Here is a 24,160-nt window from a genome sequence, read left to right as displayed (position 1 = left end):
AGATGTTGTCTCATCGACAAATGGGAGCATATGAATGTTCAGATCGTTTATCATCTGCAAGTCTATACTCCAAATCTGGAACAATCATTTGGGTGAGTTTAGGGCTTGCAAGGAACACAAAACCGAGTTTTGAAATCTGTACAAGAAATTGAGTATTTATCAGAGAGAGAACCAGACAGTACAGATATTTTGAAGACAATACATACTATCCAAATAGAAGTAATCATCTTGAGAACGTTTGTCTCTATGAAGTACTGCAAAGCCATACTTTTAAGAGGAATATTACCGATGATATCAATAAAGGAGTATATGCTGTGATTGGATCTGAAGGATGTTTAGTGAAACAAAGAAAAGGACATTTGATTAATCACCGAAAACTGAGTTGCGAAACTGCTGACAAAAGGAAATTTTACTATTTAGCTCTTTTGCAACTCTTTAAGCCATGGCGAACAGAACTGGAACTACTTGGAGATTTTTACAGTTATGAAGATTAATTCAACGCAACTAAAAATACTATAGAATGTCCTGCTTTTACTAATTATCTGAAAATGTTGAATGACAAAATACAGCAAGAAGCTACAATTGCAGCAGAGATTGCTAGAGACAGTTCTCAAGACAGTCAGAGTTCTGCTTCATTAAGTCAGGATCCACTAGGAGGACCAATTATTCAAAATTAAGCAGCAACTGCCATGGATGAGGTGGAAACAGCAATGCAACAAGCTCAAGAGGATGTAATAAACTTAGAAGAATTGGAAAAACAACTACATGTTGAGCAAAAACAAATATACAATCAAGTGACAGAACAGATTGAGCATGGTTTATATCACGAGAAAAAAGAGTGCTGAGGTACGTAATTTAAACCCGTCCGACTGTACGTGAGTAGAGAAGCAGGAACTGGAAAAAGTTTGCTAATTAAAGCAATTGCAACTTATCTACAGAAAATAACTGAGTCGTCACTCTCTTGTGTTGTTACTGCTCCAACTGGGTTGGCAGCACATAACATTAAAGGGATTACTTGACATCGTTTATTGATGCTGCCAGTAGAGCATGAGAATAAATTAGAATACCACAAGCTATCTGGAGAAGCTTGTTGTGAAGTTTCTAGAGTCTTGAAAAAAATTAAACTTCTCATTATTGATGAGGTAAGCATGGTATCAAATTTAATGCTTGCCTTTGTGCATTTAAGAATGCAACAAATCCCTAAAACAGAGTATGATGTGTTATTTGGAGGCAAACACGTCATAGTTTTTGGAGATCTACTACAACTATCTCCTGTGAAAGGACAGCCAGTATTTAAAACAGTTACACATGAAGATACCAGAAAGTGCCTGGGAAGCATTGGAAATGTTAATATTTGGTCATATTTCGAATATTCAGAACTCATTACAAATATGCGACAGGCAAAGGACGCTGATTATAAAAGTATTCTTGAAGATATAAGAATTGGAAAAGTGAGTGAACACGGCAAAGAAGCTTTACAGGCACGATTACTTACAAATTTGTTTCCAAACAAAAATATTCTTCCAGAGAATATATATAGAAAAATTGCTGAAAAGAAATCTGTGATATGCTTGATGCCAACTCTGCAAGAATGTTCAATATTCAATGAAAAAATGCTAAAGTTAGAAAATCAAGAAATTATAAAACTGGAAGCTATTGATAGAATAGAGCATGAAGGAGCTACTATGATTTTGTCAGAAAAGTTGAAGTAAAAATTGGATTCTTTAGAAAAATCAATATCTAAAACTGCTGGTTTAGAAAAGAATCTATATGCATGTATAAATTGTTGTTATAATTTTACGACGTAATTTACATGTGGAAAGAGGTTTAGTAATTGGAGCAATGGGTAACATGGTCAGCGACTAGCTGCCGCCTCCCCCCCAATCCGGCACCCAATACCCAGGAACGTGGACACGAGACGTCTTTACTTTTTGGAAGGCGGGCGCTAGTCGCCCGGCCGTATTTATTAAAGTATGAAATTAAAAAAGGTTTTAATTGCATAATCAACAATTTATACAAAAATTCAGCAGGACATTTAGGTACATAATCCTTAGCAACACGTTTGAGAGCCTGACTTTAACAAAACTCTAATACATGTTGTTTTCCTAACTTATACTAAACATCCTCATCTAGAATTTTTGTACATTTCTGGCCATATGGCAGGGTCACTACCGGTGTCAGGTCCTACTAGCTGCGCCTCCCCTCTGGATGTGCGCATGCGCAGTGTTACCCCGGGAATTGCCCGGTCTACGCCCTGAACTCCATTTACCCACTAAAGGAGGGCCCTTACTCTGCGCCGGTGGCGTCGTGAGTCCACGCGCGCGGGGTGGCTACCAGCCTAAGGAAAGCGTGAACTACTCCTACCCGCGCTCCTTTGCTTTGCAGCATCCATTACCTTGCCCCTGGAGTTGTGGGAGTGGCCCGCAGGCCCCTCCCCCTGGGCGGGAACCTCCATAGGATGATGCCCGCCCCCTCAGACCTCAAATATGTGCTCACCGATAATGACCTTACCGCATGCCCCATACCTAATAAATACGACGACCTATGGGAAAAAATTCTAAAGGACAGCTACACTGGCTAATAAAACAGTATCAACGTATAGCTACAAAGGGAAAAAAGGCCTAAAGACACATAGCATTAAATACAGTTCACTTCAAACAGTATCAACGTATAGCTACAAAGGGAAAAAAGGCCTAAAGACACATAGCATTAAATACAGTTCACTTCAAACAGTATCAACGTATAGCTACAAAGGGAAAAAAGGCCTAAAGACACATAGCATTAAATACAGTTCAGTTCACACATGACTTGCTAAGAGGGGGAAACAATTCCTAGACAAAAGCATCAACAAAATACACCAACAGTTCATCTCTATTACCCTGTGAGACCCGTGGACCGTACATCCAGAACTTACCCTTCAACCAGAGATAAGAACTGCTACCAAACTTTTTGTTCCAAGGGATGGTGGGTGGGAAAACAAAGAAGCCCCGAGTGCGGGGCACACCGTTTCGGCGAGGGAGCGTCCAGGGACAAGGGGGTCTCCTGGGCGCTCCCTATCTCTTTATTCCCGAGGGGCCAGGTGGCCCCTCCTCTAGCCCGCCCCCCCTGACCCGGACCCACTTCCCAGGATCCGGGTCAAGGAGGCCGCCAGCCAATCGGCGGTGGGCCGCGCCCCCCAGGGCACGCCCCCACCGCCGAATGGCAACAAAGGAGACAGTGGGGGCGACGGTCGCCGCGCCGCCATGCGTGCGGGGGGGCCGAGGGCCCCCCCTTTTCACATGGTCAGCGACTAGCTGCCGCCTCCCCCCCAATCCGGCACCCAATACCCAGGAACGTGGACACGAGACGTCTTTACTTTTTGGAAGGCGGGCGCTAGTCGCCCGGCCGTATTTATTAAAGTATGAAATTAAAAAAGGTTTTAATTGCATAATCAACAATTTATACAAAAATTCAGCAGGACATTTAGGTACATAATCCTTAGCAACACGTTTGAGAGCCTGACTTTAACAAAACTCTAATACATGTTGTTTTCCTAACTTATACTAAACATCCTCATCTAGAATTTTTGTACATTTCTGGCCATATGGCAGGGTCACTACCGGTGTCAGGTCCTACTAGCTGCGCCTCCCCTCTGGATGTGCGCATGCGCAGTGTTACCCCGGGAATTGCCCGGTCTACGCCCTGAACTCCATTTACCCACTAAAGGAGGGCCCTTACTCTGCGCCGGTGGCGTCGTGAGTCCACGCGCGCGGGGTGGCTACCAGCCTAAGGAAAGCGTGAACTACTCCTACCCGCGCTCCTTTGCTTTGCAGCATCCATTACCTTGCCCCTGGAGTTGTGGGAGTGGCCCGCAGGCCCCTCCCCCTGGGCGGGAACCTCCATAGGATGATGCCCGCCCCCTCAGACCTCAAATATGTGCTCACCGATAATGACCTTACCGCCACAGGCCAGCATTGTTAACCGACGATCTGGCCTCCCCCTGCCTAGCCCTACCCTAGAAAGTTCTCACATCAGCAACACCTTCCACCCAGGCCCTGACATCATCAGACCAGAGGACCCTTCCTTCGTCCGTCAAATGGACTCCCCTCACCAGGTAGACCAAGTACACCCATGTTGGATCATCTGCAACCGAGGGGGGGGGGCTTGCAATAATTTGTCCCACTGTGTGTTGATCCTCTTTATCGAGTGATTCAACACCCTGACCGAGACCCCGCCCCCACGGGATAAGTTGAGACCCTACTACTGTGCCACCCGGGTAAGTCCTGAATACCCACCCACAGTGGAGATGAACTCCTCAATGAGTATTCGCCTCCCCAGTTTGGCCAATTCAGTCCCCCCTAGGTGAAGTATCACCACTGACAGGAGGTCGGGCTGCTGAGCTCAAAGTCCCTGAGAGAAGATCCTGACCGACCATGGCACAGACCCTCAAACCAACTCTACCCTGTCCTGCGTCCAGCTTGTTGCTTGTGCTGGCACATTGTAGCTCCACACCTTCCGGTGATGGGTTGATGGGTTCCTCCCCTGCGTGACAGGCTTGGAAAACTGCAAGAACCAGAAAAAGACCAAGAAAACCTGGGTGACAAATTCCCACTTCCACCTTAGGGAATGGGTAGCACTTACACCAGCCAGCAATACCTGGGCCCTTGGTGTCCTCTTTCTCGACGTTAGCTTCCCTTTTGACGTCCACCAGCTGGTGATGTTGCGGTGTGGAGCACTCCTCAGATACCCGCCATGGACCCAGCCGTGACTGGCGTAAGCATCCCTTGGGCTGTCCACCTGTTGCAGCTGTTGTGATGTCGAGCACTCCAAATATCCCCCATGGACCCGGTCATACATAAATTGGAAAGATAGACACACACCGTTAGTGTTTCCGGCCATAACTGTTGTCCGCACGTCAGACTTACATTACCATCAGTCGCTAAGTTTTAGATAATCTTAGTGCCCGATCACTACACATTAACACGTCGACAGTAAATGTTAAGCATAACCTCAGTTTGTCTGTTTGCTAGTGCAGCATCTATGTCGTTAAGCATAGGATCTGCGCCGCCCTAACCATGGTAAGCTGTAAAATTGGCTTCTTATTTTCACAATCATTGCTACACAAGAAAGTTGAGCTGCCGGCGAGGACATCGCCTCTTAATCCTGGTTTTCCACCCACGTCTCCATGCATAGGGTCCATGTGTAACAACTAGACAGTCTACTTAACAGTGCAGCCACAGGGTGTGCATCATTACCAGGACCCCAAGTAGTCTTTCTACAGGCTCTAGGCCCTGTCTCAATGCCATTCGTGGTTCCACCACCATATTACTAATATATGGCTTTGTAACACCCCTAGCGCTCAACGTATATGGTGCTAAATTACTGTGTGCTATATAAGTTGTCACACTTTAATTATTCGCCATCACATCTCATCATAGGCTCAACGTATATTGTTCTAATGTACTTGTGTGTTAAATAAGTTTACTGACTGTAATTTCTTGCTTTTAGCCTCGGAAAGGGACTCAAGGGGTGTGTTTAGAACAAATACATATATTTGTTGTTATAGACCTGTTCTTTTTCATTTACCCATTCATGATATTAAAGACCGGTAAAATAAGCTGCTCTATATTCCCTCAGGACTTAGCCCGAGGGCTGCACGCAATACAGCTAACCCTAGGATAGCTTACTAACAATGTTGACTTTAACCTATCATCCATGAAGGGTCGTTTGGACAGGTGCACTGTTTGGACTGGTGCCATGTCCCCCCTCGAATAGTGAACAGCACTTCATATGGTGAGTACCTCCACCCTCGAATAAGTCCATTGTGTGGCTTTCCGCCTTGGTTTGCAAAGAAAATTGGGGCCTGGGAAACTGGCTTTCTCAGTCTCGTCCAGCCCTACCCTTAGATGTCGTTAATCCCCAGGAAGCCCCCAAGAGAAGGTGATATACCCTATTCGTGAATGGTTTCATGATTGTTCTAACTATCACCTAGCAGACAACATCCATCTCATTCTCCCGGTGAAATGTAATGTCACCCATGTAGCGTGAGCTCTGATTTAGACAATGAGTTTTCCAAAACTGAACTCATCAACTGAATGACCTGAGGTCTTGAGTGCCCTCTTTTGGCTAACTCACAACCCATGGTGGGGACCCGTCCCATCAGGGAGCTGCGTCTGCCTTGTGAAGTCTACCCAAGTACCACCCGAGCATTTTAAAACGCCCAAGCTCCATATTGATGAGTCCCCCCCCAGCACGTGGATGCGATCCAGTTGATGAGCATCGGTGACTATGTGTTCATCGGGTCACATTGAATACAGTGCATACTGCCAGTGCTAATTTAAGATAGAGTAAGTGCCACAGTTTTGGGCTGACTGGACTCTTAAATGCTTGAAAAAATTGGAGAAGTGTTACATTACCATATTTGTGTTAAAACTGGTTACTGGTGAAAGAAACTTTCAAGGTACAAGTCTAATTTCGGCTAAAAAGGCAGCAGCGTGCCCCCCCCACTCACCTTAATGTAACAATGTAACACAATAATATACACAAAGTAATATAACCAGAAAGTTATAGTTTTTCTAACAGGGCACAACCCATCGATGTCTTGGATTCATGATGGTTTTCTTCCTATGGATTTACTCAAATGAAGGGGTGTGGTTTTAAATAAGCGTTTTGCAGTTTTCTTAGGTGATTGCAAAACAACATGATGGTGCATCACATTTTAATTTTGGTGCATCACATTTTAATTTCTAGGATAGGACGGATTTGTTTACTCGAAGTTCCACAAAACAATCAAAATGTAAGTGATGTAAAGTAATTCCGTTCTGTAGAGGTCATCTACAACTGACATAACTCACATACAATGAAAAAGGAACTGAAGAAACGTTTCTATTCCACTGTTACGGCATCTTAACTAATATCCTTCATGAGGACGTGCTGATAGATAATTCCAATGCATGTAATAATTGCCATTCACTTTAAAGAGATCGCTAGAATTTCTCTATTCACTGGTCTTATTTCAGGCCCTTTGAGGTTTAAATCGTTTGACAATTCAGCCATACTTGTGCTGTGCCTGGAATTATGCCTTATCCATTTTGTAGGGTTACATTCCTCCTTCCTACACACTGAGCAGTAGCAAACCCAAATTTGACGATCCCATTGCATGCAACAATGTTTATCATTTAAAAATAGTTACTATAGTCTTTGTCCCAACTCAGTGAATGTTTGCCCAGTGTCTGTAAATCTTGTTCACCGCAACAAAATTCAATATCTGCCTATTACAAACCTTCTAGGAATAAATATCCTTTCCCATGCTAAGGGACTTAATGATGGGTGCAATTTTAGCAATATTTTGCTGCATTTATTAGACAAGTAAATACATATAAATTATGTCAGAGATGGAACAATTTCAGTGACTTAATTAAGCCTCTTAGTGGATCGGGAATCAAACTGCCTCAGTTGAATTCCATCTTGATCCCCCTATAGAACAGCTGTTGTAGGTTTTGCCAAACAAAAATTGCATGTGAAATTCTCTGTCACTTAGCTAGGGATTATTAATGTTGTTACATTCCTGGTCAATGGTCCATTATCCTTTTCCTGCCCCGTCCCCTCCTTAGTGGGCAAGTCAGGGCCTCCATGATGGGGCCCATAAGACACCTGGTGTATAACCTGCCAGTCCCTCATACCATACAGAGGGTGAATTTATAGACCAGAATGACGAGGACTGTGCAGTGCCATTCAAAGGCACGAAGACATCTGCCTATCGCTTAACATGCAGGCAGTTCAATCTGTTTCTGGCTATGCTCCCTCCCCGTGGCCTGCTTGGCCGACGTGCTTCGTGATGCCCTGGAAAGACCACGGAGGTCATCTTGGGTGGGGTGAACCAGTTTTACTTCAATGGCCACCACAGGTTAGCTTTGCAGCCACTAAGAGTGAGATGTGCTAGAAAGTGACACCCAAAGATGCTTGTATCCGGGATATGCTGGAGTGAGCAACAGCGGAGCAATCTTACATGCAACAAGTTAGGGGGGATGATAGACTGGGGAGGACTTGATGTAATGGTTGGGGGCTGATGTGTGTCTTGTCAGACCCACCCAGTAACAGGCCCCCATGAAAGCGACATACCTTTGTACATGTGACACACTGAAGTGAGCATACTGCATTCTAGTTACAGACGTACACATGACCTATTATTATGAAGAACAACGTACTTCAAGAAAATGGTAAAACAATGTCTCCCTAGTAACCCTTCCGGGTCGTTTTGCATATATAAAAAGACACTTAAGGTGAATGTTCCTGGAGCTACACAGGCTGGCACTCAAAATTCAGACTTTGTAATTAGCAGAGTGCGAGAACCGAGAGTCACCAGTGTGACGTTGGCAATTTAGCTACTGCACAAGCATACTGCAGTGCGTTTCCTCATATCATTGGCCCGTGAAGTACCGGAAGTCCCTGCCCTCACAGCGCCCATGATGTCATCAGGTACTCCTGCAAATCCTTGTGTGCAAACCACAGATATAAACAAACGTGTTTTCGTTTTCTAACAACCAGGGTTTGTTTAAACTGCAAATTCACCGTGTCATGTTTCATTCTAAAGCTATTTGGACAATTCTGAAGAGTCTTGGGGCTGTAAATTACCCTGCCATGGCAGCATCATACAGCCCTCAGTAAACAACAACCGTTAGTGTCAAGTTCCCCACAGATCAAGTTCCGTTTTCCTGACCTCTGGGGTTGTGAAATATCTGGCATTCAGGGTTCTGTTGTTTTAAGGACACCGATCAGGATACTTTACTCCTATAGTCTTAATTCCAGTAACTATATCCTTTCGCTCTGAAGGGACTGGTTCATTTAGGATAAACAGAGTTTTCAAATTTATTGTAAAGGCATCGTGCACCATATTTTCACAACCTGACACGGGGCTCGAACCCACAACCATCGGGTTCGCGCCATAGACCATCAGTCTGTTTGATCTATCCCGCAGCATGAAAACGACAAAGCCTACAGTGAACACAAACAATCGACTGGGCCCGCCTTGCAGAAGGCAAACAAAAAAGCGGGGATACCGGGAAGCGGGCCTGGGGCTTGCTACATACACGGCAGGCACTCGACCCCTGAGCTACGTCCCCTCAGATCACCGGTGGCGCGGGATGCATCCATACAATTAGTATTTACCCTACCCATACTGTGCTGCATTCCCGCCAACCCACACCTTCTTTAACGTAGCCAGCCTCGAAAACTTCAATAGGAAAACTAAACTCCCACTTAACTTATCCTTTCCGACAACGGCTGGCCCGATCCGTCGCGCGGTCCGGCGCTCCTCCCAGGCAGAAATTCGGGCCTCTGACAATTCCTCCCTGTGCGGCGCACAGCCGGTCTTCCGTCCTCCTCGCGGTCTCCAGGCACCCGTCCGAGCACGAGGAACCGGACATCCGGGCTACACAGGGAGAGAAACAGAGAGGATTACAAAAAACAAAGAAGCCCCGAGTGCGGGGAAATTCGGGCCTCTGACCATTCCTCCCTGTGCGGCGCACAGCCGGTCTTCCGTCCTCCTCGCGGTCTCCAGGCACCCGTCCGAGCACGAGGAACCGGACATCCGGGCTACACAGGGAGAGAAACAGAGAGGATTACAAAAAACAAAGAAGCCCCGAGTGCGGGGCACACCGTTTCGGCGAGGGAGCGTCCAGGGACAAGGGGGTCTCCTGGGCGCTCCCTATCTCTTTATTCCCGAGGGGCCAGGTGGCCCCTCCTCTAGCCCGCCCCCCCTGACCCGGACCCACTTCCCAGGATCCGGATCAAGGAGGCCGCCAGCCAATCGGCGGTGGGCCGCGCCCCCCAGGGCACGCCCCCACCGCCGAATGGCAACAAAGGAGACAGTGGGGGCGACGGTCGCCGCGCCGCCATGCGTGCGGGGGGGCCGAGGGCCCCCCCTTTTCATGTTGTTGATTTTGTGAATTACACAAATAGAGATGACACAGAATTTTTGAAAATCAAATTTGATGAAATTGAAGAAGTGCAACAATTGAGTCGTTGTTCAGCTCGATTTGTGCTTGTAAAAGATTTATATGTCCGCTGAAAACAGTTTCCTATTTGTTTGACATAGGCGGTGACTATTCATAAATCTCAAGGTTTAAGTGTAGATGGTGCTTTGGTGAATATTGGAAGTGCTGTGTTTAAAGAGGGTATGGCATATGTTATCTCGAGTCAGAACTTTATCTGGATTGTACCTGATTGATTTTGATGACACAAAGATTAGTGCAGATGTAAATTGTGTAAAAGAGTATAATAGGTTAAGAAGAGAACATGTTCCCTATTTACCTCAATATCCAGTACTTGAAAAGCGGTAAGCCGAAAAAGAAGATATGAGAAAAATTGTAGCGAGGTTGCAGAGAAAAGAAAAAAACTAGATGAACCAGTGATAGTAAGCAAAAATAACCAGTGATAGTAAGCAAAAAGAAAAAGGATTCTATTGAAGAGGTTTAGACATATGTTCTGGTTTAAATCAATTTTCACAGAATATTCAGCAAGATTGTCAGGAATTTCTAATGTATATGCTTGTTGTATTGCAAGATGAAGGTATAGATATTGAAAATCTTTTTGCCCTTTCTTAGGAATGGCAACATGACTGTGACAATTGCTCGTTTTCAAGTAGTACTGAAATAGACCCTGAAAGATTTATATATTTGACTTTACCAGACTGCAAATCAGTGTCTTTTAATAATCTAGTTAGAGAATCAAATCAAAACATGGTCTGTACCCAATGTAACTCACAAATGTTATCTACATTATTTTTACAAAGATATGGGCAGTGTGTAATTTTAATGCTGCAACGATGCAGACCTGATGGAAGAAAACTGACAACTTTAATAAAAAAATTGTAACTGTAGCAATTATTTTCCATGATGGTCCTTCTACAACATCAGGACATTACACAGCTTATTTAAAATGTACAAAAGGCTGGACTCATTGTAATGATACTCAATTGATGTTTAAACAAAGTTTGCCTTATGACTTACCAAATTCTTACCTAGTGTTTTTACAACCCAAATTTTAGGGAAAATAATTGTCCTGGGAAAATTACTGCAGTTAAGAAAAGGTAGTCTGGTGTTAAAAAAGTACTTTGTGAGTGAGGGTGATGAGGTTAAAAAAATTCTTGTAGTTGACGTAGAGGTAGTGTAAGTGTATGAGATAGTGGGTGATGTGGCTATCACAGGAGATGTTGATCATCAGTGAGGCAGAGGTGTTTTAGATTTGTTGTAGTTGTTGGAGATGTTGCTGACATTTTTTATTCCCTTGTAGAGGTTTATTTTAATGGTATACAGCTCCTTGGTAAGATAAAGGATGAGCAGAGTGTGATAGGCATACCAGATGATGTTGAGGTTCTGATAGCATGCTAGTTGTTTAAGGTTCTATGTACATGATAAATAGCATCGGGTGGAGGTATAACCATTGTTAGATGGTACAAAAGATGTTGGTGCTTTTGATTCAGAAGGTTGGGAAACGGACGCTTAAGAGTACTATTAAGTAACTTCCAAACTAAGGATTTCACACATATTATTTGGCAATGAGGAATGATATGTGAAACAAAAAATGAATATTTTGGGTAAATGTTGGTAGCATATGTTTAACCCAGATCTTTTGACAGGGTGTGAGTGTTTGATTGGTTCAGATGCTCCGTCCATCACCACCCCCTTTTGTACCGTGGTAGCATATGTTTGTACATTACTTTATTTAGAGTGTATAAGAAAGAAGTAATAATGTTTTGTTACTTTGTGATTGTTGGTGATATCCCTTACTTACGTAAAAAATTGCTGTTCGAAAAAGACATTTAAGATATGTTTTTTTCTTTTTGTTACATTCTTAATGAAAATGTTGAATGGGTTTTTTAAAGACAATCTTATTGATTGTCTTTTTTTTTGCCCGCTGTTATATGATGAGTACTATTGAACTTACTGTTTTCAGTGAAATTCAATATATTCTGAGAACAGCAAAATAAAGTACATAATAGATTATTAACTTTTCATTACTTATAAGGTGAGTATGCGAAACAAAAAATACTTTCTCATCACTCTCTTACTTCTCTTAACCTTTTTCACATTCTTCACTTTGTCTCTTACTCCACTTCCTTTGCTCATGTTACTCTCCTTCCCTCACTCTCTTTAGTCCCCTTAATTCACCTTTACACTCCTTCTCTCACCATCAGTACCCTTTCCCTTACCCTCACTTACCTTCTCCTGCTCCCTCCTTCCTCTCTGTGACCCTCACTTCTCTTTTCTTTCTTCCTCCATCACTACCCTTCTTTTGCTTTATCCCTCACTCTTTTCTCTTTTCCCCCCTCACTCTCTTTCCTTCACACCATCCCTCACTCACTTTCAGTCATTCCCCTTCTCTTATTCCCTCACTTCCTTTTGCTCACTCCCCTTCCTTTGTTCCCTCCCTCACTCCCCTTTCCTCCATCCGTCTCTAAGTCTCTTCCTCTGTCTCAGTCACTATAACTGCCTCACTCTCTCACAGTCTCTTACTCTCCCTCTCTTTCTCGCTCTCACTGTCTCCCTCTCTCTCTACCAATCTTCCTTTTCTTTCCTCTCTTTCCATAAATTCTTCTCTCACTCACTACTTTTTCCTCTCTCTTAATATGCTTCTTTTTCCCTCACTCCCCTTCCCTTACCCTCATATCCCTTCCCTGACTGTCAGTGCTCTTCACTCAATCTCACTCTTCTTCTCCTACTTCATATTCTCCTCTCTGTGCATCACTCTCATTCCCTTTCTTCTGCTCCCATTCCCTCACTCCCCCTCACTCTCTTTCCCTCATTCCATCTGTCACTCCCCTTTCCTCATTCACTTTTGCTAACTCCCATTCCTTTAGTCCCGCACTCTCCTTCACTCCATTTCTCTCTCCCTCTGTCTCACTCAGTGTAATCGCCTTACTCCCTCTCAGTCACTCGCTCTCCCTCTCTTTCTCTCTCACTCTCTCTCTCACCTTTCCTGTCTTTCCCGCTCCCTTTTCCTCACTCCCCTTCACTATTCTTCTCTCACTCCCCTTCCCTCACTCTCCTTCCTTTACTCCTCTTTTGTCCCTCCCTCACTCCATCTCACTTACTCCCCTTCGTTCACTCCCTTACTCACTTTTTTTCATCCATGTTTCTCTCCCTGTCTCCCTCTGTCTCACTCACTCTAACTGCCTCACTCCTTCTTAGTTCCTTGCTCTCCCTCTCTCTCACTCTCTCCCTCTCTTTCCTTTACCCTTAATTTTCTTTCCTCTCTTTTTCTATCACTCCTCCTCTCTCTCTCACTCACTTCCCCTCTCGCTTAATTTTCTTCCTTCTCCCTCATTCCCCTTCCCTCACCCTCATACCCCTTCTCTAACTGTCACTGCCCTTCACTCACCGTCACTCCCCTTCCCCCACTCCACTTCCTCCTGTCTGTATTTTTCACCCTTTCACTTTCCCGTTCCCTTTTCCTTACTCCCCCTCGCTCTCCTTCTCTCACTCCATTCTTTACTCCCCTTCTCTCACTTCCCTTTACTAACTCCCTCCATCCCCTCCCTCCGCTTCTCTCTCCCTCACTCCCCATCTCTCACTTTCCCTTGCTCCCCATTACTCATCCTCATACCTCTTCCCTCACTGTCACTCCACTTCTCTTACCTTCACTCCCTTTACTCTGCTCTACTTCTCCCTCTCCATCTCTTACTCCCCTTCCCTGTCTCCATTCCATGCTCCCCTTTTCTCACTCCTCCTCCCTCACTTTCCTTTCCTTACTGCCCTTCCCTTACTCTTTCTCTCCCCTTACCTCACTCCCCCACCCTTAGTCCCCTCGTTTCAGTCACTCTTTGACTCCCCTTTCCTCACTCACCATATTACCCTTTCCTCACTCATTCCATCAATCCTTTCCTCCTTTTCACTCAGTCATTTCAGTCATTCATTTATACACTACACATTCATTAAAAAAAAGTATGACACAGTACAGAAGAGATATAGCTCTTTTTGGAGAAGTGAAGTTAGTTCTGAAAAGAACTGTTTTTTTTGTTTTAAATTTTTTCTTTTCTTTTTTTAACAGTTTTATATTTTTATTTGTTTTTTGTAACAAAAAACATAAACAGATAATGAAAAACTGTTCAACAGGAACAAAAAATAATAATTAAGTGCTGCGCCATGTGTGCTGTCTAATCTTCATCTCTATTAAGTCCACACTCTGCTCTCCACAGCACAATATCTCATTGCAGAAATTGTATCTAATGTGCACTTTTGCAAAATCCGGCAGGATGTAAAGCGCTCTTGTGGATTGAGATGGTAATGATGAAGACGTACTAGGGACAGCAGGTGGAGGATTGTCCCTCAAATGCTGAGTTGAAGCTCGAGCATAATTGTTCGGATGGACGTTCTTTAGATGCCGCATCATTGTGTGGATGCTGAAGGAGTAGTGCTTGGTGGGATTTCCTCTTGATAGAACAGATCCACAGATGTTACAAGTCACCTTTGGGGCATTTACTTTTTTTTGCCCTTCAGGGTATGAAAAAAATCTCCGAATGAATGACTCTTTTGTCTTCTTTACCTTTTGTTGTTCTGGTAAGTACTCGACTTCAGAGTCAGAAGAATCCTGTGGCTGCTGTTCTGCCATTTTGAAATGTTGTAGAAAAATCCAGAAGGTGCTCCTCTCAAAGAAGTGAAACCGGTTGTGAGGGAAGTGGGTGGGGGTTTTGAAGATTTGGAAAAGAAACTACTATAAACCAATCAAAAGTGTTGTTTTCAAGTCACATGACTTTACGTGCACGCACGGGGGCTCGCACGTTGCGCGACCATCGCATATAAATGACGTTTTACCCGATTTTCATAAAAGCTTTTAAAAACATGAAAAGGAGGCAGGGAAGAGACTCCCTGATCCCCTAGACCTTCTCATGGGGTCCCTGAAGGACCCCGGAGGGACAAAAACACTTTTTAAAAAAATTGTGAGGTGCGCACACGTTGCACGCACCCTCGAGGCTAAATTGAGTCAAAAACAAAAGTGGAGAACATGAAAAGGGGGCAGGGTAGAGACTCCCTGACCCCCTAGGCTGGCTCAGGGGGTCCCTGAAAGATCCCAAAGGGCAAAAAAATGTTTTACAAAAAAATCGCGAGGTGAGCGCACGTTGAGCAAAATACAGATAAATAACAAGTTTGAGTGTTTAGATGTTGCTTGGCTCTAAAAAGAGCTGTTGTGTTCATTGAGTATGTATATATATAAAATGTATATATATTTATATTCACTTAAAAAACCATAGGTTTCACACACATTATAGTTAGGAATTAGCATTTAAAAAACCTTAGAAATTCACTGAAAAAACCATAGGATTCACACACGTTATAGTTAGGAATTAGCATTTAAAACACCTTGCAAATTCACTGAAAAAACCATAGGTTTCACACACGTTATAGTTAGGAATTAGCATTTAAAAAACCTTGCAAATTCACTGCAAAAAAACATAGATTTCTTTTTTTTGTTTTTTTTTGTTTTTTAGTCCTCATTTGCCTTCCCTTTTCCGTAAAGGGTCATACGAACCACCTTGCATGGCTCAAAGCCGTGATTAAATTTTTCCGATGGCATAGATGTCCCAAAACTGAGAAGGAATATCTTTAGCTCTATCTAGGTATTTTTCAACCTGTAGGACCCAATCGATTCTAAGCTGGCCCAGGTCCAAGAGCGTTAATGGCATATTCATCGGACCCGAAAAAAAAAAAAAAACCCGGGTTCACTTCCAGTTAATCAGAAGATCCCAAAAGGCCAAATTACATTTACTAGCAGTTCTTTGGAGGTCCATTTTAGATGTTTCATATAAAGAAGACAGCCACCAAGAATGTAGAGGGGGAGTTTTTTCTGTCCACTGAATACAGATCTGTCTTCTTGCCAATAAAATCGCATAAAAAAGGAGAGATTTCTCCTTACCCTTAATATTACCTTCTGTTTCAAAGATGACAAGTGGAAGAGTAATTGATAAAGATGTTTGTAAGATAGAGTTCAAAGTGTTCTTCACCTCTTCCCAGAAATTCAGGAGATCTGGACATTCTAGGAACATGTGTATGTCATTGGCATCTACCATGTTACATTTGTTACATTTTTTGTCAGGGAGAAATTTGGACAATTTTAATGGTGTTATATATGCGCGGTGAATTGAAAAAAGATGGATACGTCTTAGCCATGCGGGTTTTACCGTTTTATACAATAAGCCACAAGATTGTTGCCATTTCTCATCACATGGAGTGTCAATCACTGTCCCCCATAACTCGTCTGGTAATTTAAACTCCCCATCATTTTCTTCTAGCATCTGCCAATACCAGGTGGCTAAATCTTTTCCTCCGCTGGGTCGCTCTACCAGCATTTGTTCTAGCGCATTAATTTTCCCAATGTTGGAGTCTGTATGGCTTTGTGATCTCACCCAGCTATCTAGTTGGATATATTTGAATCTAGATATTTCTGTTCCTACTAGTTCTTGTAATTCGTTCCAGGCTATTAGTTTCCCGTCTCTGATCAGTTGACCCCACCTAGTAATCCCTGCTTGTTTTATGGTATTTGATAGCCTATCTTTCAAGAATACTGGTAAGCCAGGTGAGTCCCAAATTGGAGAATACGTAGAATAATATGACAAGCCTATTTTTTTCCTTATGTTATACCAATTTTTAGCCCATGATTGTGCCATTTAAGTTTCATTTTTTTGAAAAATGTATAGTTTCCGAATTTGAACATAAATCCTTCAGGTGTTAAGTTTGCCCCCATTAATATTGCTTTGTACATGGAATTAGAAGTTAAATTAGATGGTGTTTTCAATAACATTCTCGAATGTGACATCTGAAAAGCCCATGAGTAGTACAACAGGTCTAGGAGTGCAAGACCCCCCTTTTCTCTTCTTCTTCTTAATTTCTTCCATGCAATTCTTGTTGTTTTATAATTCCATATAAAATAATTAATTTCTCTTTGAAATTTTTCCAATTGTTTCTGCTCAAATGCAGTTGGGATTGTATTAAACATAAAAGTAAACTTGGGGAGGATACACATTTTAACTAGATTCACTCTACCAGTTATAGAGAGTGGTAAGTGTGACCAAGACTTTAAAAGTTTCTTACTTTCAGTATGTATTCTCTCTAGATTATTTGATCCTATTTTATCCACTTCCTTTGTTATTCTTATTCCTAAATAGCGCATAGATGTTGAGATGTTTGCCTCTAACTGGATATTTGGAAGGTTCCATACCATTACCTCTGTCTTGCTAGAGTTTATATCATATCCCGATATTTGCCCAAATTCTTTTGCACATGCGATAATAACTGGAAATGCCTTAACTGGGTCAGATGTACATATCAGGATATTATCCGCGTATAAAGCTACCCGCTTTTCCCACTCTCCATAGCTAAAGGATGGAATGTTAGCCTCGGTCCTAAGCCTTTGAGCAAACGGTTCTACATATAAATTAAAAAGGAGTGGGGAAAGCGGGCAGCCCTGCCTTGTGCCCCTAGTTATATTGAATGCATCAGTCAGGCCCCCATTAATCATTATCCTTGCAGAAGGTGTGTTGTAAAGTAATTTAATTGTTCTGCAAAAGCATTCCCCACAGTTGAATTTTTTTAATACATCATTGAGATAGAGGCAATTGACTCTATCAATCGCTTTTGTCGCGTCTAGGGTCAGGGTAGCTAGGGGTACAGAGGTGGCAGTTGCAATATCTATGGCCCCCACCAGTTCATGAGTTAACTCTGCTAACTGTCTGCCTTTAATGAATCCCTTTTGGATAGGGTGAATGATACTGCCGATAACGCTAGCCAATCTTGTAGAAATGATGTTTGTAAAAAGTTTATAATCACTGTTAAGAAGTGATATTGGTCTGTATGACCCACACTCCAATGGGGATTTTCCTGGTTTCGGAATAAGCACTATGGTGGCTTCTCCCCAAGATTTAGGTGGTATGTCGCCATTTAGTAAGATTCCATTAAAGAGTACCGTGAGTTCTGGGGCTATAATCTGTTCCAGAGATCTATATATTCCTCCTGGCAGGCCATCCGGCCCTGCCGCTTTTCCTTTTTTTGAGTGACGGATTGCTTTTATGACTTCTTCCTCCGAGATCTCTTTCTCTAATGATAGATTTTGATTTATTGTTAGAGTTGGAAGTATAATGGAATCTAACCACCTATCTCTTGCCTGTTGATCGTTAGAGAGGTCTTCTTTATAGATCTCCTCAAAAAATTCATAAAATGCCCTTCCTATATCTTGATTAGTAAATCTAGTCTCTGTCTCCCCTGCAACCTTAATTTCTCTTATATAGTTAAGGGCTTTATCATTTTTTATTTTCCACGCCAAAATTTTTCCTGAAGCTTCTCCAAACTCAAAGTGGGAAGATTTACTCGCTTCCCACCTCTTATTTACTCTTTCTTGCAAAATATTTTCTAATTGATTTTTCAATTCGGCCAGCTTTTCATGATCTGGAGATGTTACAACTATCGGATCCAGTCTTAATTCTAAAAGTTTCATGTCCTCTTCTATTTTCCTAATTTTCTCATTATATTTCCTCCGTCTATAGGAGGCTCTGTTTGTGATCTGCCCCCTTAAGAAGGCCTTAAATGTCTCCCAGACCATTGTAGGGGTAGCAGAAAATTTATAAAATTGACCTCTTCCTGCTCCAGCAAAATAGTCCGATCGAAAGACCAGGAATGATGTTTTACTAAATTATCTCTTCTTAAGGTAAATACTATCGCTGAGTGGTCTGATATGTCTGATGGTAAATAATTTATTGATATTAGGGTATCTTTTAGACAGTAGCTAAAAAAGGCATAATCAATTCTAGATTTGTGTTTAAAGCGACTGTTTCTAAAGGATACTCCCGGCTTATTGCCCACTTTTCCTCTCCACAGATCCGCCAATCCTAGATGTTTCATGATTAATTTAAGATTTTCTCTTGATTTTACCATACTAGCAACTTTGGATTTATTCGATTTATCCAAAGTTAGATCAAGAACAATATTAAAATCTCCCATCCAGATTATTGGATCCTGAGTTGATATTAATTGGTTTCTTATGGCATCCAGATGCGATGGATCATCGGAATTTGGACCGTAATAGCCTACCAATGTTCTGTTCTGACCCTCAAGTGAGACTTTAACTATCAACCATCTTCCTGTCTTGTCTTCCCTACAATCTAGGATTTGTGCTCTTGCAGATTTTTTAAAGATAAATATGATCCCTCTTACATTCGCATTGTGGTCAGTGGAGCAAAATTTATCTATCCATCTATGTCTCTTGAGTATAGTATTGGCCTCAGATTTAAGAAGGTGGGCTTCCTGCAACACCATGATCTGCTCTTGCGAATCCCTAAGATATTGTAGAATCCTGTCTCTTCTTCCTTGCACTCGCAGACCATTGACATTCCAGGACATGAAATTTAAGTTTGCCATAATTTGACTTCACCCCCTGCCTTCCTCTTCTCTATCTCCTTCATTTTTGAATTATGAATTTGATATTTATCTAACTTTAAAGTATTTTTGTTTGCATGCTGTAAACGGTTGGTTTCTGAAGACTTAGATTGATCTGACAAATGAGGATTTTTTTATTTTCTTGCCCCCCCTCCCCCCCTCCCCCCGGGGAAACCCCCCCTTACTCATTCTGGCTCGGTGTTGAGCCGATTTCCACCCGCCAATAACCTGTCCTTCGCCCCTCTAACACCTTTCGTGAAAAAAAAAACAATAGCCGTATCTAATTCTGTTTTATAGAAAACAAAACATCATAAACAAAGAGATGAAAATGAGGATATGCTTAACTTTCGTTTTTGGTATTTAAATAAAGTGAGTGAATGTGTTCTAAATTATTTCATTTCCCTTTGTGTTCATATATATATATATTTTTTTATTTTTTTTTAGATTAGCTTTATATATTTTTTTCCCCTTTTTGATATATTTTCCTTTCCCCTCATTTTAATTCCTCATCACCCCTTAATTATTTTGATTTTTCCCTTTTTTTAAAATTTCTCTATTGATTTTATAACTATTCCTGTTCATATTCATATTCTTACTTAATTTGTTTTGTGCGCCTGAGCTTGAGCATGATCCCTAATAGATACAAGTAACTCATCCGCGTCATGAGTGGAGCGAACATTGTGCATCTTGTTGTTATACATAATCCTAAGAAAAGCAGGGAATCTCATCTGGACCGTTGCGCCAAGTGACCTGAATTTATCCATACGTTGCCCCAACTCCCATTGCCTCTCTAGGGTGGTCTTTGAGAGATCTGATCGAATTTCAAATACGAAATCTGTTCCCTTTATAGAACCTACTTTTAAGGCAAGGTTTAGGATTTTGTCTTTAAGGGCGTACGTTAAAAAGTTAACTAGGACTTTCCTTGGCTTAGTCCTTGCAGGATTCATGCGAAAAGGGTCCCTATGTATTAGCTGAATGTCTTTTTCCAGGTCCTCAATCGTTTCTTCCAAATTCAATGTATCTTTTATGAGATGTACAATGAATTTCTTGAGGTCCCCTCCTTCTTTTCCCTCCGGTATCTTGAGGAGTCGGATATTGTTGCGTCTAGAGTAGTTTTCTAACATTTCGATTTTTTCTCTCATGTCATCCCCATCTCTTTGAAGAGTGTGAATTTTGGATCTAGCTGCTACTAAATTTGTAGTCAGTTGGCCCACTGAACTTTCCAGTGCCTCCGTTCTCTCACAAGTGTCTCTAATCTCCGCTTGATTCGTCTTGGATATTGTGAAGTCCTGCCTTATTTACTCTCTCATCTCTGAAATTGAGGAGACAATTGCTTCAAGTGCATTTCCGATCACTGGATCTAAGTTTTGAGGAGTAGCCTTCTTATTCTTACCCAATTTAGTTTTTGTTAAGCCTTCCTTCTCTAATATGTCCTTTGATTTTACACGTTCTTGATTCTCTACTATGTGTTCTGTATGTAACTCTGTCAGGGTATTCTGATTGTCATCAAAAGGGGCTTCTAATACTCCTCCCCCCCAGGCAGAAAAGCATCAGTTAGGCCTAAACTCAAGACCGCCTCCCCATGTTTAAATTGTTCAGTCTGTTTAGCCTGCTGAGTTTTTAGAGCTTCTGCCATATCTTGTGTAATCTGCAACACCTGTGGCAGCGCTCTGAAGTATGAACGTACTGATGGAGTTATGTCCCTGGGGGCTTTGGGTCTCTTGCTCTTATTCTTACTTTTGGACTGTTTAGATGTATTATGCCTGTCTTTAGCTGCCTCCGGTGCTTTCTTTTTAGTTCCTGGGCTTTTTTTTTTATCTCCCTCTATGGCGCACTCTGGGAGCTGTAGTTCTTTCTCCAGCCCAAACTCCTTCTCCCTTCCTCTACCTTTTTGTTTTACTTCTGGTGACCCTTGTTTGTATCTCCAACACCTTTTTATTGTGGGCTTCGCTGGGCGCCTCCCCAAATAAACTGAAAAGCTTACTTGAATTTTGATGACCAATCCACCCTTGATTAAATGGACAAGCCTTCTCTGCTTTCCCGTTTTCCGCTCCGCGGTCCACCTCCGCCTTCTCAAACTTCTCTGGCTCCAGTGTGGATAAACACACAGTTCCTGGCGTTTCTTTCTTTACTCTCCTGCCTCTCCCACCAGCTCCGAATAATCCACCGGTTGCAGTTGCCGTGTGTGTGCTCCTCGCTGCGGTCGCCCGGCCGCGCCTAATCTCCAGGGCTGCCCGCCTACAGTAGAAGGGAGAGTTAGAGGCGGAGATGTGCTGCGGTCGACACATCCAGCGTTTCCCGTGTTGAAGGTCAGAAAAGGAAAGTAAGCCGATTATTGAGGTTTCCTTTAGAAGCTTAGAAGCTTTTCCCCAAAGAACCTCTACCAAACTGCGGTTTTCAGTTACGGCGTACCGCTCATTAGGACTGCGAAGGGCTCAGGTCTCGGCGAGCGTGCAGGCCGCGTCTAGCCTGCGGCCGCCATTTTTCCCGTAAAAAAAACCCATAGGTTTCACACATGTTATAGTTAGCTGGACATTTCACTCATACAAAACCTTTGAAATTCCCCCGTTATAGTTAGTTCAGCTAACTATAACTCGCACGACCGCAATGCACTGCTGATGACGTCACATATTACATCACTCATGACATGGTCAGTGACATCACTCATGACATCACTGATGACATCTCAAATGACATCACTGATGACATCATCCTTGTGAAAGAGTGGCAGACCTCCTCTAACCCTAATATAACCTTTGATACACACATTCAAAAATGGAAACTACAATTTTCAAAAAAATGGAGATACCAATACCAATTACAAAAACCTATTAGGTGATTCCAACATCTACATACACATCCACTCATTCACCAACAGTTCTATATAGTCACTCATACATGTACTCACTCATCATATGTACTCATACACCTATATATCCTGTTACACACTAATACTCATCCATATAGTTACTCACACACATATTCACACATGCAAATAAACTATCAAAAATCTTGATTATACTGCTATATACACACAACTACATTTACTTCTAAAGAAACCTACACATATTTACTCTCTTAAACAATCAATTATAAAAACACATACTTATTTATACAGGTACTCTTCCAAACTCTCACTCTCACATATACTCAATTACATACATAAACACTCACATATACTAGTTTAAAACATATGTAGTTACTCATGAATACACTATTGGACAGTCATTCACTCACTAACGCACCCATACACAGAATCATCCAACCATACAGTCTTGCACACATGCTGTCTTCAAAACACATACAAACAGTGAGTCACTTATTCATGCATCTGTGCACTAAGTAATATCCCCCAACCGAACCATACAGACACTCATACTGATACTCAAAAAAAACTAATAACCCATATACACACTCATGTAGCTACTCACCAACCCATGCAGCCACTTATAAACAAAGTGAGACACAGATACAGATATTTAAATATTTAAACATTACTCGCTAATATATGTATTCACTAAGATACACTTAATAAGTCAGTTAACTAATCAATTTTACACAAAAAAACATCCATTTAGAGACTTATTTACCTATTTATTCTTCCATCAACCTTTAGATATACATATATAAAAAATATTTATTTTTCAGAAAGATACACATTCACTGGATGATGTCATCAGTGATGTCATTTGAAATGTCATGAGTGATGTCATGAGTGATGTTACTGACCATGTCATGAGTGATGTAATGTGTCACGTCATCAGCAGTGCATTGCGGTCGCGCAAGTTATAGTTAGCTGAACTAACTATAACGGGGGAATTTCAAAGGTTTTGTATGAGTGAAATGTCCAGTTAACTATAACATGTGTGAAACCTATGGTGTTTTCAGTGAACATATATATATACTTTATGATTTATATGCACACAATAACATAAACGGTAAAATGGGCAGTATTTTTGCTATTTTTATTGTGTTGCTAATATTCATTGATTTTGATTGGACAATGTTTATGCACTTGCACTTTAAATTTCTGCCGCCGCCCTCAGTGGCGCCATGTGACCAAGGCCGTTGGAAGGCCGAAACGTTATGCTGTCCGTTGCAGAATAAATAATTACTCACGGAATCTTTTGGGTCTCCTGTTTCTTGGCGGTGCCGCGGCGGAATTGAGTCTGCTGCACTTGACATTTGAAACAGTTGTGCATATATATATATATATATATATATATATATATATATATATATATATATATATATATATATATATATATATATATATGAATATACATCTCAGTGTAATGGTACTGTAGTAGTTTGTGATGAAGATATCCGGTTATCTCTTTTATTATATGTAATTCATTTTAACAAAAGCTTTAAATGTTTTGAACTAATTGTGGAGGTAGGAAACCATAGAAAGGTGGATTCTTTTTTGTGACCAAGCTGTGTTTGAGAGTTGTGCTGCTATAGGCAGGCAAGGGAGACCTTTTTACCCCAAAATCATCTTGTGCAATCTCTGGAATAGGAGATCTCATTCACATATGTCTAGTTGGTATTATTTTTACAGTTGCTCATTGTGGGGGAGTCCAGGACACAAGGTAAAGTGTCAGGTTGGAGAGTGAATTAGAACCATCTATATGATGCCAAAGAGTGCTGGATGGAAGAGGCATCATCCAAATCGGTTCGCCAATAGGTGTTCGCCAAGTCACACAGCTGTGTGGAAGTCTAGTGCCTTAATGAAATTTCCCTTTCATGTGGGCCAC

This window comes from Lissotriton helveticus, chromosome 12 (genome assembly GCF_964261635.1).
Source record: "Lissotriton helveticus chromosome 12, aLisHel1.1, whole genome shotgun sequence".
NCBI lineage: Eukaryota > Metazoa > Chordata > Amphibia > Caudata > Salamandridae > Lissotriton > Lissotriton helveticus.
Note: the sequence above shows the minus strand (reverse complement) of the source record.